General features: G+C 38.6%; 1 protein-coding gene and 1 long non-coding RNA gene across 2 annotated transcripts in view; both read right to left on the reverse strand.

The window, feature by feature from the left end:
• Nucleotides 1-19138, reverse strand: part of bcl2a (BCL2 apoptosis regulator a) — a 91418-nt gene that overhangs the window by 26557 nt on the left and 45723 nt on the right.
• LOC147838070 (uncharacterized) lies at nt 1892-9705 on the reverse strand. Its single transcript, XR_015525086.1, has 3 exons — nt 5007-9705; nt 3955-4376; nt 1892-3908 (listed from the first exon to the last, which is right to left on the reverse strand). It is a non-coding gene; the product is annotated as an uncharacterized LOC147838070 (long non-coding RNA).

The raw sequence follows: 19138 nt of genomic DNA on the forward strand, positions 1-19138 counted from the left end.
TCCAATTATTGATTTTGCTGAATGCACTGCTTGATGTTGCCGATTGCTGCTGTATGTCACATCTGAGTTCTGAGGATGTTGCAAATGCAAACAGGAAAATGGCCTGAGGGGGAAATTAGTTCTTAGGGGACTGGTCTAATGGCTAGTTCCTATAATTTAGTTAAAATATCCTGGTGCAAAATAAAACTATTAAAAAAAAATTATGTGATGTGTTGGGGAAGGGCAGCAGGAGTGGAGCAAGATGAAACAGAATAAATAGAATTTCATTAACTGATAAAAAATGATTCAAAAAACAAAATAAAATAAAATAGATTTGATATTTCTACTTTTCTCATGGATGTGCCATTGAAATTTACAATGTGTAATGTAATGTTTACCTAAAATATGGCTATAATCTGTCTTGGAATCTGGTACACAAGACCACTTTAAGTGTGTTTAATAAGTTAAAATACTCAAGTTAACTTTAACTTTTATTTTAACACAAGTTAAAATACTCAAAATATGTAAAATCCATATTTGTGTTCCACAGAAGTCATAAAGATCAGAAACAACCTGAGATTAAATTTCCTGGCAAGCATTTTTTGTTTGAAAAGATGTCTAATAGACGTCTACTCTAAACACAGTCGTCTTAGCTAAAACAAGGCTAAATTTGGGCTGCCAGAGAAAATCTAATATTGGTCTAACTGGTCTAATATTGACTACACATATAAAGTCTGTCTAATCTGTCTATTTGATGATTAGTCTAGTTTTGGGCTATTCATATATGTCTATTAGACTTTCATTGAGACCAAGTTTAGCCTTGTTTTAGCCAAGCAGTCTATGTTTAGATGTCTAATAGACGTCTATTAAATACAAAATTGCTTGCTGGAGTCTGGCTGAACAGCACATCTGTTATTCTCTACATTGATATTCCAGTTAGGTGCTGTTCATGAATGCATTTGCCATGAGCAGTAAACATGCTTCCTTTATTGATGTTCAGTAAGCACTGCAGATCTATATTTTGCATTTGTTAGGGGAAAATGGAGTTGCTAGTTCCTCTCAGTGTAGATGATTTCCACATGTTGCTGAAATCCTGTTACGTTGCTACAAAACACAAGTGAATACGCTCTATCCTTTTCAAACTGCTTATCCAGGACAAAACATTTCCTCTTTTTTCCCAGTGCTCTTCAAGGCCAGCGGGGGTTTATGAAGAGTGAGGTACGCTGGGATTCAGATCACAGGCCCCATGGCTTCCACATCAAAGTGAAGCCTCTGGTCTACACACACGTACACTAGTGGTTCTGCGTTCCCTAATTCTCTGTCTGATTCTGTCTGTGTGATGTGGCACCCCGAGGACTCGACCGCTGAAAAGGACCACAAGGGCCCCTGCAGTCAGTGCTGGTCCAACCCAACTGTGTCGAGTGGTGATGCTCACCTACTCTCTGTTCTCCTAATGACTGCTTATTACTGTCTAGAAACAGTCCATTGTAACTAATTAGACAGACCATATCTCTTTTTAGCTCAGATTGGAAGGAAAATTGGTGGACTCTGTTCTGTTGAAGTGGAACAGTGCTATACTTAATTTAATAGGCTGGCATTACAACAAAAGAAAGGTCTTAGAAAGGCTCTGCAAAATACAGATAATAGTTTTACAGAAAAATCATTTCTTGTGCAATATCTTAGTAATATAGTTTTTCTAAAAATAAAAGTTTTTTTTTAAAACACTTATAATATAGACATTTTTGTTGAAAATGCAAAAAACTTTAATTAATAAGTACATTAAAATACTAAAATATATAATCTCATTATATTATTTTAATTATTATTATTATTATTATAATTATTATTATTATGACTTTGACTTGACAAAATGAATTTAAAGGTGCAGTTTTTATTTTATTATTATTATTTTTGTGCTGGTTAAAAGCCTCTTTACATTCCATGGTTCTCATTCAAAACATTCAGTCGTTTTTTTTTTTTGTTTTTTTTTTTTCAATGGGGGTTATAAATTGCAACAAAACAGATTAAAAAGTAAGTGAATTATAACGGATCAAACTTTTCTGTAACCGTAGTAGTGATGTGAGTTATTTGTTTAACCCTTTAAGGTTACATGCTGACTGACTGACGGACAGGTGCATGATGCGTGTGGCCAGCAAACAGAACAGAGCTTTCAGTTAAGATGAACATAGTTTCGTTAGTTATGCTTTATAGATAAACGTCTATGGCTCTGCATATAATCACTTTATCTTGCTGGAGTTAATAGCCATTTCACTTTACTTTAGGACGCGTTAATGCCGCTCTGTAGGTCTATTAGAGACATTCCTAAATATTCTCAGCAAATCTAAACAATGTTGAAGATATACTTGTTACATAAACACACTAAATTGCACTTCAACCGCGTTTATTTGAGAGCGCACAAGAAATTGCACTTGAGCAGTGTATATTTGAGGGTGTGCAAGAAGTTTTGTGCACAGAGAAAATCGGCACGCAAGCAAGATTTGCATGCTTGTTTTACATAAATGCGATCTCGACTTGTAATACTGCGCTCACGAAACTTGTCAATGAAATAACGCCATAGGTAGTTGGAAGATCTGTGTAAAGGGCCTGCCGCCACAGCTGGAAAAAATCTTAGAGGAAACACTGCATTCCAATAGTAATGATTAACGTAAAAGATTTTTTATTTTCTGGGTAAGGCTAAAAAAACTGTTCATCCAATTCAAAATCATCAGGCTGACAAATAACTCAATTACAACAGATAACAAACAATGTGAACAAAATTTAATTTGTATTTCTGCACATCCTCTTCATGCAGACATATCCATCATTGGCAAGTGCATGTGAAGCATGGCCACATATAGCTGACAAATAAAGACTCTGCAAACTCTGCATCAACCTCAACTTTTTTTCGAAAAGACCAACGTGGCCTTGTATCCATGAAAAGAAAGACTGTTTTTGATAGGGCTATTGACAAAAATGCAGAATCAAAACTTTTTAAAATCCTGAATCAATATTAGAATTACTTTAACACGCTGGAGGGAAATGAAAGCTTTAGCGATAGTTCTACCATGAAGACTGAGATGTCACGTCATTCATAATAATTATCTCGTCAGCCTAAACCAACCAAGCAAGCCATGTATATAAGCCCATCTAAACAATCTGTTTCGCTGTATTCAGATGACGTTGCGGAAGTTTCCCTCCATCCTCCCCATCACCACCACCACCAGGTCTGCCTCGTCTCCTGGCTTCGCACTGCCTTCATCTTCAGGCAGGATCTGCCAGCTCATCCAGAGTTCTGCACTATAGACGGGGCTTACGCCAAAGAACTTTTTATGAAAGGACCGTAATGAACTGTCATTCATGCAAACAATTCACAATAAATGTTCAAACGTTTATCTGCATCCTAAAGTCTTTTTTGGTAGAAATGACGTTGTGCAGTTCAAAACAACTGAAGGATGACACCATGGCTGAAGTACAACTTTTAGACAGGTATGTTTTAAAACTATTTTAGCCACACAAAGCTTATGTAGATTGTGTCCTTTTTATGAATGAGTTTATTTGCATGGAGGTTTTTTCAGCCACTGAAAACGTTCAACAGAAGATTGGCTATTTACAAGTTCATGTAGTACCTTTTACAGCATCGATAATATAGTCAGTTAAATAGACCTAACCATTCATTTAGTTGTTCAAGTGAAAAGGAGATGGAAACGAGCGATGTATGAGGATCAGCGAGCACAATTGAAAATGAAAAGTCACTCGTCTTGGTAACGCAAGTGTAATGTAAAACAATGACAGGATATTTCTGTTTTTAGCACACCTTTTTTTCTGATCTGACTTTTATTTAGTTAAATATGAAACATTAGTAAATAGTGCTCTTCCGCCTAACCAGCTTTACTGAAGTCAAGTTTGATTTATATTCGCAAATTTATTCACTTTTGAACAGTGGCAGCCTGTGACTTGCTTAAACTCTAATGTTACTTTGAATATTGGGTCTGAAATAGCATGTAGGTATGACTTCAAAACAACACTAGCACTATTTTATTGACTGTGAACAATGTTGTATTTTATATTCATTGGATGATTATACGATTTCACGATTTAGAATTTGCAAACAATACTTTTCTGAAATTATATTATAGAGGTGAAAGTCTGAATGTGCAAACATAAAACTAACTTTACCCCAGTTTTGGGGAAATAAGAGTTTCTGCAGCCACTGGCCTGTCAACAACTACACAGGACAAAGTGCGTGTCTCTATAGAGTTTTCTAACTGATGAATGACATGATCTAGTGTTAGGGTGCTTTCACTTTTGTAGTTCGCTTCATTTGGTCCGGACCAAGGGCAATAAATAATACATTGTTGCATTTTCTGCCGTCTTTGGGTCGTTTTCACACCACATTGCTGGCTTTGGTCCGAACCAGTTGAATCGAACCAAAATGCAGTCATCTGACAAAATCCACATCTCACATTGGCCAGATGTTGTTGAACATATTTCCTAAACTGCTTATCGATTGGTCAGAATTCACGTGCGGGAAAATGCCAATGAACTCCCTCAGGTAAACAAATCCGGCAGACACAAAATGTAGCTTTTTACTATGAAGGGACGACTGAGCTAACTGATTGTATCCCTGCTTTAGACAAACTATACATTTCGAGAATGAAGCGCGGCCGCGACTGGAAAACAGTGTTTTAATGCATCGCTCGTCATTTTAGGAGGAGGTGTGAATTAATTTAGCTAAACTGCGACAGGGTCATCTTGCGATAATATTACCAATGATGCATCAGGTAATGTTTCCCCCCTCTCTCTGTTGGTAAAGTGCTGTCAACAAATATTTTTCCTTCATATCCCATAATACACAGCGCATCATTTCAAGACCACCTCTTCAAGCAGGTCTCGGTACGCTTATTTGGTCCGCATTTGGTGCGCACTCGAGTACAATTGCTGCATTGCTGCCCAAACGAACCACACCAAAAGGGAAAACGAACTCTAGTGCGATTCAATTGAACTAAATAAGGCAGGTGTGAAAGCACCTTTATATAAGGTTGTCTATCATCATCAGATCGTCCTGTTCAGTGCGTGTTTGCGCATTTATGTCTTAAGAAGGCGTGGTATTGGACAGCAGGGGAGGAACGTAAATTTTTAAAGCTATTCAGCTAATGTTAGCATTCTAAAAAGATCACCTACTGCACCTTTAACAAAAATGATGCAGTTATTGTAGCAAGTAATGCACCAAAATATCATGCATTATATATTTTAACAAAAATACAGTTCTAAAAGATGCATTTATGATGTATATATGACTTTTATTCCATTAGTCACACAGTCATTGTGCTTCATTTTTCAATCATTTTTTTCCCAGATAAAACTTCATGTAGCATCATCAAGCAATGGCAAGTCATCTGCGATGCCTCAGAAGGGCCTTTTCACTTGCTTTATTTAGCTATGCGGTGTTTTCTGGCATTCTCCAATCATAAACAACCTCTCTTGTGTGAACTGAGTGATCTTCATTTTCCCAGGCTGTTCTCATATCTAAGGCCTGCTAATTCACCCACTCTCATGCATGCCTTATGAGAGAAAAAAGAGAAAAGTCTTTTATGAGAAGATAGTCAGACATAGGGGTAAATATGACACACCAAGAAAATCTGTCAACAGTACAGACGTCAGCTGAGCCATTTCCACTGGTAAACTTCTAGAACAGGTTCATTTCAGGCCTGATAAAGCACTGCAGTATAAACAGCTCAATTTTACTATCAAGCTGAGAATGTAGCGAAAATAAAGGGAATGTGAACGCAATTAGTTGTTTAGAAGAATTCAATGAGAACACTTATACTCATCGAAAATAAAGACATGCACATTATGAGCTGACACTAATTATCATGTTTCTGAAATTACTCAAATAACTAAAACCATGACCGTTTTACTTAATAGAATGACTCAGGCATGTGCCACATTCATTTACATATTCATTTTCTTGTCGGCTTAGTCCCTTTATTAATCCGGGGTCGCCACAGCGGAATGAACCGCCACCTTATCCAGCAAGTTTTTATACAGCAGATGCCCTTTCAGCCGCAACCCATCTCTGGGAAACATCCACACACACATTGGACAATTTAGCCTACCCAATTCACCTGTACTGCATGTCTTTGGGGGAAACCGGAGCATCCGGAGGAAACCCACGTGAAGGCAGGGAGAACATGCAAACTCCACACAGAAACGCCAACTGAACCGAGGTTCGAACCAGCGATTTTTTTGCTGTGAGGCGACAGCACTACCTACTGCGCCACTGCCTCGCCCTCATTTACATATAACATGTATTAAAGCACATGTGTGAATTAAAACTTGTGGTTTGTGCAAAACCCCACATTGAGCCTTAATATGCAATTTGGCAGACATATAAATAGTTACATATAATATCTCAGATTGTCCAATAATATGCTGCAGTAAAAATAGTAAGAATAGTCAGTGCAAATAGCCTAGTGGTTAGTGCGTCAACAGATTGCACCAAGGTGCTCATGGCGACCCAAGTTCGATTCCTGGCTCGAAATCCTTTGCCGATCCTTCCCCTATCTCTGCTTCCCACACTTTCCTGTCTGTAAAATCTTCACTGTCCTATCCCTATAAAGGTGAAAACCCCTAAAAAATAATTAAAGAAAAGCAGTATGAATATTCTCAGTTTTAGAATTAAAGTTAAGTAGTTGTATATTGTACGGACAAAATATAACACAATCCATTGTAATAAATGGTTATTTAATGATGTACAAATAAATGTTCCTCATGCCTGATCATAGGCTACTCATTTACCAAGAAGGAGGACACCATGTTGTTGTATGAAGAATCCTTCTGCTGCACAAAAGCTTCCTTACCCTTTTAACTGACCCACCAACACAAAATGTTTTGGATTGCAATTCTTAACTTCTAATGTCGCTAGTTAACACACTGAATCCATTTTTTAACACATCCCACAATTTCTTAAATATCAATCATTTGGTAGAGGTTGATGTTGGATAATGGTAAACGTACCAGAATTAATACATATACTATGAAAAATCAGAAAATATGAAGTGTAAGACTAATTTATTTAAAACATAATCAAAATAAAACATTTATAAAGACTAAATCATCTTTATTGTTTTGAAGTATGCCATAAAATATTTCAGATTCTCATTTAACAAGTTTTCTTGTTTTGTTTTTACCAAAATCAAGTGTAATAGTGCAACAGGATTATGTTTGATTTTCTTGTAAACCAACAATGCTGTGTGTAAACCATTATTTAAAAGTCATTCTTTAAATGACGTTAACATTCATTATTTAAAACAGTCAAAATATGGTCAACTATTTGGTAGAGCAGGCAGGTAAAGGGATGAAAAAGTTATTTACACTGTTCTACAAACTAACCATGCATTTGTATTTACTGTTGCTGTGTAACATTTCACGAATGAAATCCAATTATTTCAGGAGGCGTTCATGCGATTGGGATTTTCGCATGATGGAGAAAACTGCTGTTTATTCTTGTCATGCAAATTTGCCAAGCTAAACAACGTAAGATTAGATTGGTTTGACTTAACAGTGTAAGCTGTTTATCTCAATGCTATTTCACTTACACTTAATCAGTGTCTCCACAGCGGAATGAACCACCAACTACTCTGGAACATGTTTCACTGGCAGATGCCCTTCCTGCAGCAATCCAGCGCTAAAAATGCTGGAAAACACTTTCAACTACATAAATAAACCAAACACCCATACAGCATGTCTTTTGATTATGGGGGAAACCGGAAAACATGCAAACTCCACACAGAGAGGCATTCTGGCTTAACCCCTCAATGCTAACTACAACAGAGATGTTTTACACATTCCAAATGCCATTGGAATTGTGTGATTGTTTTAATGACGTTTTTTTTAAGGCAACCCACACAAGTTCTTGCTTCATCACTGCAAACAGCCTTTAGTCTAATGAAAAGAAACTCAAAGGATTGAGTTAACTTAGACATAATCAAATGATGTAGAAAAAACACTGGGCACCACCACAGACTTTCATTCCATTACAAAACCTCTTACACTTAGAGCTAAAACGTTAAACCGACAAAGTCATTGTGCTTCTACGTTCAGCTGAAAAACATGTGGGGTAGTGGGTGTTGAGGGACATGCAAACAAACCACTGATTAGGATGGGCACCAAACGTGCCAACATGCGACAGGTGCACCCCTTACCTCGCCCACTCCATCGCTTCCTCCTCATACACCCACCCAAATCTCAACAGCGGGTCATTTCCTTCTTTAACTTACAGCGTTTGTCTGTTGCCAGTTGCCAATCATAACACATGATTCTATAGGAGGGAGAGCTCAGCTGCCTCCTTTACTACATTTCTTCAATGTAATGTCTTACGCTTTACAGAAATTCAAACGGTGCATAGTAGGCTATTCATAGACGCCAGTGGACTAGAACATCGATCAAACGTCATCTATGATGGTACGGAAAAACCAGCAGGTGATTTAAGGGTCAAGTCTTGAGAGAAAGCCTGGTATGATGCATCAGGCACCGTAAATGCTGGAAAGCAAACATGATTAGCTTTTGATTAAAACTTTAAACCTCATCGTTGAGAAAACACCCTGACACCCGGCAGTTACGGAGGGGGATTTCCAAGTGTTTTGTAAACACAAAAAGGCAGGTAGTAAATCAAACAAGAGGGTGCTGGGTAGGTTGTTATAGAGATATGGCATTTTGATATTGAAAGAAAACCAATACAGACTCCAGCAGGGAAGTGATATGACTAGTGGAGGATCATGCATGAAAGGAAACAAAGAAAGGAGGAGAATCATATCGGTGATGTTTTGTTTAAAGTGAGAATGATAAAGAGCAACTGGGATGCGTTTATGGAGACGTTTTGTCTGGATTATTGTGTTGACCCAAGGCTGATGAATTCTTTTTTGGGCTGAGAAATAATCAGCATCCTATGTAAATGAATTAAACCCCATCCATTTGGTAAATCCGTTTGGATTAACGATCTGATGGAGCCATTATTAGTTAATGCGGTATGAGTCGGGACTTGTTACGCTTCAGCCATCAGCTCGTGGAAATCACTACAAATGCATGGTAAACCCAAAACATGCTAAATAAAACATGTTCTGGATCAACATTTGAGATTGTTCTTGAACCACTTCAGAATTTCTTTCTGTTAAAATTTGGCTGGCTAACAAGAATGTTTGACCAACAATAAAGCAGTTTCTAGAGCAAGTGTAAACCTGGAACAGGAGATGCACACATGATTAAAATTACATCAAAATTGTAATATGCACAGATTTTAATCTATCTTTTTATTCTAATTAGTTATCTATTTAATTTAATGAGTAGGAATGGGCATCGTCAAGGTTTTAACGGTATTACTACTTTTATCAATACCACTTATCGGTTCAATACTTTAATGGTTCTCTTATCGATATTTTTTGCAGTGTTTTTTCTTTTGATGACAAAACAAAAACAAATTGAACAGAATTAACAACACTTTATTTTATTATTACGGTTTTAATGTAAACCAGTAATTGTAAAACAAATAAATATTTCTGTAAAAGAATTGGTTTTTAACCTTTCATCTGAATGAAAATCAACTTGTTTAAATTTTCTGAGAGAAGTCTTGGTTTATTGTGCAAACAGAGCATCCTTGTAGAGCACCCTTGAAAATACCCCGTTTGAGTTGCAAAATGCAGTTAAATGAGATAATGTTTATGATTTTTCATTAACGCATTCACATAAATGAATTAACGGTGTTTTGGGAGTAAACTGTGCTTTTATACAGTATTGGAGCATCTTGCAATGTAAAAATAAGTTGTTTTTTAATAATTTCTTAATAACCGTAGTTTATTATTAGGCTTTATTTTTAAATACAGCTGATGTAAAAGCATTTTTAATGTTTAAGATTTATTTAGGCAACTGCAGAAAACAATACTGTTTTCAGGGTAACCGAATGTGGGTTTATTTAACTATTAATTTTAAACTATTTCAGGTGATTGACTGCTGATATAACTATGTGGATGATGTAACGTTACTGTTAGGCAGTCAAAAACTTGTTATTTGTCTTTCTGCAATTAATGTACTTTTGAAAGATACTTTCACTAAGCCAAATTGCTTAAGTTTCCGCTTATACAAGAAAACAACTTGCTGCATTTGTTGAAGCATGCATTGTCGATGTCCACTCTAGAAAATAAAGCCGTTTTGTTTACTTTGCAAGCTTATGAGCAGTGTGTAAAGCAGGTCGCACACCAGAAGCGCCGCTCGGCGCCACAACACGGCGCGCACATGACAGTTTAAAGTATCGCACACCAGACGCGCACATTCGAATGATATTTAACATGAAACTAATCAGATGGCGCTCTGTGGCGCAGCTGAAAAATGTACTGCGTCCTGAGCCGTGGTCGGGCGCCGCCGACAGCCGCCGACTTGTGGCGCCGGTGTGTGTATCCTGATAGAAACCTATGTTTAGAATTCTAAAATGCATGGCGATGCATGGCGCTGTGCGGCGCGCCGCCGAGCGGTGCTTCTGGTGTGCGACCTGCTTAAGCCTGAGTCACAAGCATTTCTCATGTGAGATTGCCAACTGTGCAGAAGAATATCAAGTATCGCAAATTAGAAAAGGTTGGTCAGTTTAATTATGCTTAGCTGAACAATAATTTTCTAGTACCGATAGCAGAACCGTTAATGCATAGCTTAATGATACTTCAATACGATCTTTTATAATGTAGCACCAATACCAATAGAGTAAAGAGTTTCGGTCCCCTTCCCTACTAATGAAGTCAAATGGCTGTGTTCTTTAGAATACAGAAATGTAAAGGTCTTAATATAAAAGCCTAACTTTTTAACCTATTATTATGACTACTTAATCTATCACTCATAACCAGAATCATTTATAAGAATAAGAAATCTCAGTGGAAACCTGAATTGGTAAAATCCTTTCCCCAAAGTTTAACTGTAACTAGCAAAGCATGGCATCATTAAAGCACTAGTGTTTACATAAGTGGTTAAAGTTGCGAGTCAGGGCTTTCAGCGGAGGTTTATTTGTGTATGTTTGGGTGTGGGGTGTAAGTGGAGACTATGAGTCATGCCATGGACGTGCTCCTCATTTGCATGAGGTGAAATCCCTAAGCAGGCAGCGATATGCTGACAGATGCAGTAGAATGGGGAGAACATTCAGACTACTCTCACCAGAGCGCTTCTTACAGCAACACAGTGTGAGCAAGCAGACGGGCTGACTGTGCTCATCTGGGCGAGGTGTTAAACGCTGACAGCCGACGCGCGGTTCTGAACCGTCTGCTCGCCCTAATGAAGCTCGCCAACATTCGCCCTCATCTGTCGGGTGCAGCTGATGGAGGCAAAAAACTGTCAGATGCATGAATCATATTTCTTCGCTTACAATCCGAGCTTTCGAATTTGACTTCACAAACAAATCAATAAAGAATCCCCCAAGAATTCATATTCTCCTTGCTTTGTCTAGCCGACCATTTCTCTCAAACTATCTCTGGCTGCATAGTGTTGATGCATTGCACTATCTAAGCCTCTCTTTATCAGCCCTTTCTCTCAATACCTCTTATGTCAGTCGCATGCAGCTGGGATTTAAAAAGGAGGAGCATTTGGTGTCATCTTTCGGGAGCACGGACGGGAGGGTTGCCTGGTTGGAAGGGAAAGCGATAGACACAATAGCTCAGTCCTTTTTTTGAAGTCTAAACCAGAGATTGAAGGTCTTGGCTCTACATCACATTGGAGTTACCTGCACCTCTCGGGTTCCAAACCACTGAGATTGGCAACTCAATCCCTCCCCCAAGGCGGAAAAAGTAGGAAAGAAAGAGCAAAAAAAAAACTGAACAGGATAGAAATATTTTCAGTATGCTGTCAGAAAGCAGACACACACAATGGCTGGTCAAATAGCAGAGGCTGAACGTCACTGTAAAGTCAGAAGGGGAATTTTGGAGTTTCGTGAGACTACGCCTCGCTGGTTTCATTCCCAGCAGCAGTGGAGCCTAACTTGGGTTCCTCCTGCTGACTGGGTTCAGAGTACACAATATTTTGGTCTGTTATGATAGCTTGTCAGTTTATGCAATGATGTCATAGAGATGGTGGAACAAGTGACTATCTTCCAAAAGCAAGCATGTAAACAAACCTTGAGGAAACAAGGTCATTCAAGTCATAGCACAATTACATTTACCGAGCACCAATCCCTTCTCATCATTCATTTTTCCTCATGTTCAAAGGCACTCCTAGTTAAGGTAAAGGTACTCTGATGAGGCAAGCTAGCAACCAACACTAGTATCTGCGATATTTAGCATCCTTGTTAGTGCACATATCACTCAAGCTAGAGATGCCACTTTGAATCAAGCTTTAGGTGTTGCGAGTAGAAACAGAGGAGTTAAATTAGTGCCATGGCCCAGGTGGGAGTGAGGTTTAGGAGGCTACATTTAATCAACCTTCATTAATAAGAACTGTGCAAGTAAACCTTACTCCCCTAACCCCAGCAGGCATGCTAGCGACACATACTTGTTAGTGCAACCAGGTCCTATGTTTGGAGACATTGGTTTGAATCATGCTTGAGAGGTGTGAGAAGAACCAGAGGGGTTACGTTGGAGTCACGGTCCAGGCTTAGGGGACTTAATCTGATGGGTTTGACATGCATTGAGGTAGTTAAGAAATCAAATGCCCTATCACTGGTGCTAAAAGGTTAATACTTAATTCTACTTGAAAATAACATAGCCTACCACCCACTATAAATCTTACCTTAAAACTACTCATTATCATTAAAGAAAGAATGTGTCATTAAACTCGTACATATTTATCTTGTTTTTATACTGCTATGAGCTCTTTTGATTGAATAGTTTCATGGGATTTGTATTAAAATACTTAACACATGACAGCCGTGGCATAATGATTAGAGAGTTGGATTTGTGATCCAAAGGTTGCAGGTTCGAGTCTCGGTACTAGCAGACATTTTTGGTGGGAAAATCCATCTCAATACCACAGATGAGGTGATTTCCTTGAGTAAGGCACTGAACCCCCAACTGCTTCCCTGGTGTGTTCATAGGTGTAAGTCACTTTGGATAAAAGCATCATGTAAATGCATGCATGCATTGAACATCTGCTAAATGCATAAATGTAACACAAAACAATACAAAACAATGCTGTATCAGGTGATTAACCAATCACGATTACTACATTTGAAGAGTCAAATATTGGACACACTCCTCCTGTCTTTTGCACCAGACATTTTGTTAGAAACACTAACATGTTTGTTTCTATGTTTGTCTATATATAACTTCTATTTCCATTTATAACACTTCGTTTTTGCATCTCATTTAAATACATAATAAACAGCAACTACACTATTTTCTTTATTCTCTATTTCCACCTAGGGATACTCATCATTTTCCTCAAGGATTATGCAGCACCATTGACGCGATCCAAGACTTGTGGAGAAATGATGCCAAGGTGTCCATAATCCTGGACCAGGCCGTATTCTGAGCTGATGCTGTGGTGGTTATGAAGGAATGGAGTGCATGAGACTGAATCCTGAAAGACCACAGTGACAGACGAGTCCCTGTATTGATCCTGTGGGTCAGCCTGACCACCCGCCGGTGACCTACTCACACCTACAGTTCTCCATGATGGACATTCAGCGTTCTCTGGCAGGGCACCTAGACTGCAGCTCCACACAGGAAGTTTGGCCAGAGGCGAAATGGTCACGCTCATCAGAGCCTGGTTTCTCTCAAGGTTTTTTTTTTCTTTCACTTCATCAATTAGGTAATGAGAAAAAAGGTTTGTTCCTCGCCACTGGCTTGCTTATGAAGCTGCACATCGATGGATTTGCTCTTCAGTGTTTGAACTTACAGCAATGAAATTTAAACGACACTAAACTGAACTAAACTGAACTTTAACTCTAAAATCTGGACTTTACTACAATTTTTGTTAAGCTGCTTTGACACAATCTACATTGTAAAAGTGCTAAAGAAATAAATATGAATTTAATTTAATTGAATCTATTCCGATATGTTCTGAACATGTTAAAATGCATCTGCACAAAACATTTTGAGGTGATTCTAAAGTGTTGTACCAGTCTTCATTGATTCAAAATCTGTCCTATTATCATAGTTTGTGTGAAAAGAATCAATGTTGCTTTACTAACACTAGTATTCATCATTTCAACTGAAATATCCGGTGAGTTGTATGCGTAGGTACACTTTGCAACAATGTTGGTAGAGACACATTTTTGAGCAATTATTATTTAATATCTATTAAATATCTACGTAAACAATCACCACTAACATTTCACAAGCCTGTGTTTAGTCAGAGGAATTGTTTACTTCTTCATAAGCATATTTGGTGTTTGTTGCATGAATGGGTGAGGGATGAGCACTGCTCACTTCCTAACACAGCCATAATGGACCCTTTGAAATCAAATACCCATTCAGTCTTTTGTACCGAGGCCTTTATAACATGATTGAGCGACTCAATTATTCAATATCCTGCTTTGTGCCATTTATTGATTCCTCTATTTTTTCTAAGTTTCCATTATCCAGTTACCCTTACCAACAGGATTCATTAACTGGCGGCCTAGAGAGCAGTTTCACTACAGAAACAGCATCTAATAGGAAGCTTTAAGAGCAGGCTCATGAGACAAATTCACAGGGTAGTAGTACTCATATCTACATATTAAAATATTTCGAGTTCTATCTGCATTGGAAGGGTCTGCTTTACTTGCTCTGAGGATGCTTAATTGGCTTAGTTAATATGAGTGATATTTTTCTTGAAACTACTTGAAATATCCTGCTGTTTTAGACCATGAAATGAGATGATGGCCCATTCATGAAACAAAAACTGATGTTTATCAGTGGTGATCATGCATAATTTAATAGCTCCATGGCTGTTGTAAATACACCCTCCCTTATTGCTAAAACCAGGGCATTAAAAATTGATCAAGCCAGGGATTAAGATGGTGTTACATACAATACATCAAATGTGTCTAAGTTGACCACCTCAGGGCCGAGCTTCCTGTAAACAGACTATACACTTCCTGAATTTAGGATGCTTCAGAACATGAGAAGCCTAAAAATGCCACTCCTGAGCTGGCTGTTTTTTTCATGGACATCTCAAAACTCTTTCAGAGCAGGTTTGCCAAGGTCTATGGAGTTTTCGTCTGGATGGGTGGAGCTAGTTGGGAATTCTTTATATATCACAGAGGATGAGAGTATCCAGAACAACAGGCAAACACAGTTCCAGAAAGACTAAACACAGAAACCTGGCTGGAATGCACTGCTCAAGGCAAAGGGCCAATTATATTAGTGTGCCATTAGTAAATGTCAGTTTAATAGTCTAGGCACGTAATGATCAGACAGATACCCTGAGTGTGGACCTGAGGGTTTGCGTATGTGTCCATAAATATCTCATTTCAAAATGTACAAGGGCTTAAATGCGTCACACGTCATGTTTGATGACAGAGATGTCATCAGTCAAGATTGATGTGCCTAGAGTCACAGGCAAATGTCACAATTTAAATGGTGTGAAGGCAGATCAGTCTCAGAATTAATACATTTACAAACTAAAACTCATACACGTTCAGCACAATTCACATTTACACAATCCAATTTGTATATTTGTAAACACAAAACTCATGAATTCAAAAGTAAAAATCAAAAATGTTTTCGCCAAACGAATTAGATTTGTGTATTTTTGATTCGTGTTTTGAACTCACGAATTGGATTTTATAAATGTGAATTATGTTGTGCATGTATGAATTTTATTTTGTAAATTGATTATTTTTGAGACTGATCTGGCTCTATACCTTAGCTTTATGTAGTGTTCATTTATTCATTCATTTTCTTTTTTCGGCTTAGTCCCTTAATTAATCCGGGGTTGCCACAGCGGAATGAACTGCCAACTTATCCAGAATGTTTTTATGCAGCGGATGCCCTTCCAGCCGCAACCCATCTCTGGGAAACATCCACACACACTCATTCATACACACACTCATACACTACAGACAATTTAGCCTACCCAATTCACCTTTACCGCATGACTTTGGACTGTGGGGGAAACCGGAACACCTGGAGGAAACCCACACAAACACAGGGAGAACATGCAAACTCCACACAGAAATGCCAACTGACCCAGCCGAGGCTCGAACCAGCGACCCAGCGACTTTCTTGCTGTGAGGCTACTGGGCCACTGTCCCTCGGATATCATTAAGAATAACTTCAGGTTTTCAGATGAACAATATAATGACATCATTGCAAAAAAATACTTGTCAGATTTGTCAATACATAAACCTAGGGTTTGAATCTGTGGCAATGGTGTAGTGCAGTGGTTCCCAAAGTGGGGCTTACGAGACAATGGGGGGGTCACTTGGTGATTTCCAAAAATATCACATATGTTACTAAATTATTAGAATTACCATATTTTAGCTATAAAATTACATTTAATAGTTACAGAGAATAAATAAAAAATGCAAATTAAAAAAAAAAGCCTCAAGCCTTTTAATATTTTTTTTTCCATTGGATTAGGACCCCTGGAGTTATTATGCTAGATTAATGGCACAGCAGTAGTGTTAGTTAAAGGCCACAACTAAACATATAGAACATTCTCCAAGTGGTGATCTCTAAAATTAAACCAAGAATAGTCTTGTGCAATAAACCTTGTGCTCACCATTCTCATCTATTGAGATTAATATTAAATAAAACAAATTAATAATGACTATAAAAATTTGGTTCTTAGACTTATGCACTAATTCCCAGTGATGGGTTGCGGCTGGAAGCTAAAATGTATGCTGGATAATTTGGCGGTTCATCACGCTTTGGCTACTTCAGATTAATAAAAGGACTAAGCAGAAAAGAAAATGAATGAATGAATGAATTTATGCACTTTTTTGTATTGTCAAAAAAACTTGTTTATATAGTTCCTATATTGGTGTGTGTGCACTGTTGTGTGCAATGTTTGTATGTTTATAACCACCTACTAGGATAGTGGGGGTTGCGAGTCACTGGAATTGTTATTTTTGGGGTTGCAAGCCAAAAAGTTTGGAAACCCCTGATGCAGTGGAAAGTGCATCGATACCATGCACTACGATGTTTAGTGCAATTCTCGCCTCGAAGACCTATGCCGATCCTTCCCCTCTGTCTGCTCCTCAAACTTACCTGTCAATACTCTCTACTGTTCTATCAAATATATGTGAAAACCCAGAAAAAAAAGGTATTTGGAAGAAATTAATAACGCTTTCTGCCAGAAGAAACAATTTATTGCTGTTTGTTTGAAACATTCAAACATCCTCACTGCCAAGCAAACATCTAATGGCCATCCATCATTTGCAGAATACGTTATGATGTATTCAGCCTCCACACTGATGATTCAGCGTGATGATGATCAAGATCATGACAGTATTTGCACACTGCCCAGAAATTGGGGGGGGGGGGGGGGACAGCTTGGGGGATCAGACTCAAGAGTGTATGTTTTACTGGAAAAGGAAGCTGACCGTAAACACACTGATCATTTGAGTGGCCTATTGCCCATGACTGACCTCTCTCTCTTTCAATCACACACAAACCGGACATGGACACACACTGAAAAACAGCAGCAGCTGGTGTACATGACACACAATCCTGGAACAGACCCGCAGAGCTGGTGGTGTTTTTCAGGAAAATAATCTAATGTGGGTATATTTCATGTTGTTTTCCCAGTCTACCGTTGTGCAATCCGTGCTCAAGTTCAGTCGCTCTCCAAGTCAATATCACGCTGTGCTTTTCAGTAGTCTAAATCATCCAAGTACAAAGGGAAACAGCACTCGTCCCAGATTCATTTTATGTATCTCGACTTACGTGACACCGACAGTCGCCTGGTGATTGATGTGTGCTGCTCCACCGATTTTTGTTTGTCTTATCCCGCGCTTGTGCTTCTCGTTACACATCTTACATTTCAACCGGGTACATAATCCAATAGTTGAATTCTGACATGTCGTCAAAATGGAATCCAAAGGCAACAGAGTATTTACAGCATTGGCGAACTGTGGCTCCATTCCTGGGTTTGTGGAGAACAGCGGGATACCTCAAGAATGGCATTGGCGGTGTGTGTTTTTTGGAGCCGAGTGTGTGGTGGGAGAGAATATGATGCTCTAGACGGCTGTGGGAAGAGAGAGGGGGCGAGATTGGCTTTAGGTGCTGTAAGGACGGAGAATAGGATTGGCCCCCGTACAGATCTTGTACATTGAGGCATCAAAGAGCTCACGGCGCAGCTTCCCACGATAGACACCACGCACCCTGTCAAACACACCTCTCCCCCCCTGACAGGATCATGGATAAGTCACCATGTCTGCGCTCATTCTTTCTTGTTTAATGAAATTCCAACCTATTCCTAGTCTTGGGGTAGGAAAAGGGTCTTTGTGTGAGATTCATTTGTGAAGCTTCTGAGGGCTTGTCTTGGGGTGATGGGAGAAAATGAGACACCGTCTAACTACTTCAATTTATGAAGCTTTTTGATCAGCTTGGCAGCAAGGTCACAAAGTGCATGATAACCGAAACTGCCATGTAGTTGCTAATTAGAGTGGTGATGGCCATGGCCACTGACCTTGTAATTCAGGTCCATTCCTTATCGTCAAAGCCTTTATAAATGCTCACAAATTATTAAAGGGGATAGTTCCCACAAAAAAATATGTTTCCAAAGAATTAAAAGTTTAAAAAAAGATATTTTAAAGAATTTAAAAAAAACACAGACATCTATGTAAGACAAAAGAACGGCAATTGCTTTTCTTCAAAATATACTGTACATATCAACACAATTTAAGGGTGCTTTCACATCTGTGGTTTGGTTCAGTTGGTCCAGACCAAGGGCAACAAATGATACATAGTAGCATTTTCTGCAGTTTTAGGTTTTTTTCACACCACACTGATTGCTTTGGTCTGAATCAGTTGAAAAAAACTAAATGCAGTCATGCAACAAAATCTACATCACTCATTGGTCAGATGTTATTGAACGTATTTTGTAAACTGCTTTTTGATTGGTCAGAATTAAGATGCGGGAATTGCCAATGGAACTCCTGCAAGTAAACAAACCGGCAGAAGCAAAATGTTGCTTTTTACTATGGAGGGACGACTGCGCTGGCTGATTGTATCCCTGGTCATAGTATACATCACTTTAGACAAAC

Source organism: Danio rerio, chromosome 24, assembly GCF_052040795.2.
Source record: "Danio rerio strain M-AB ecotype USA chromosome 24, GRCz13ab, whole genome shotgun sequence".
NCBI lineage: Eukaryota > Metazoa > Chordata > Actinopteri > Cypriniformes > Danionidae > Danio > Danio rerio.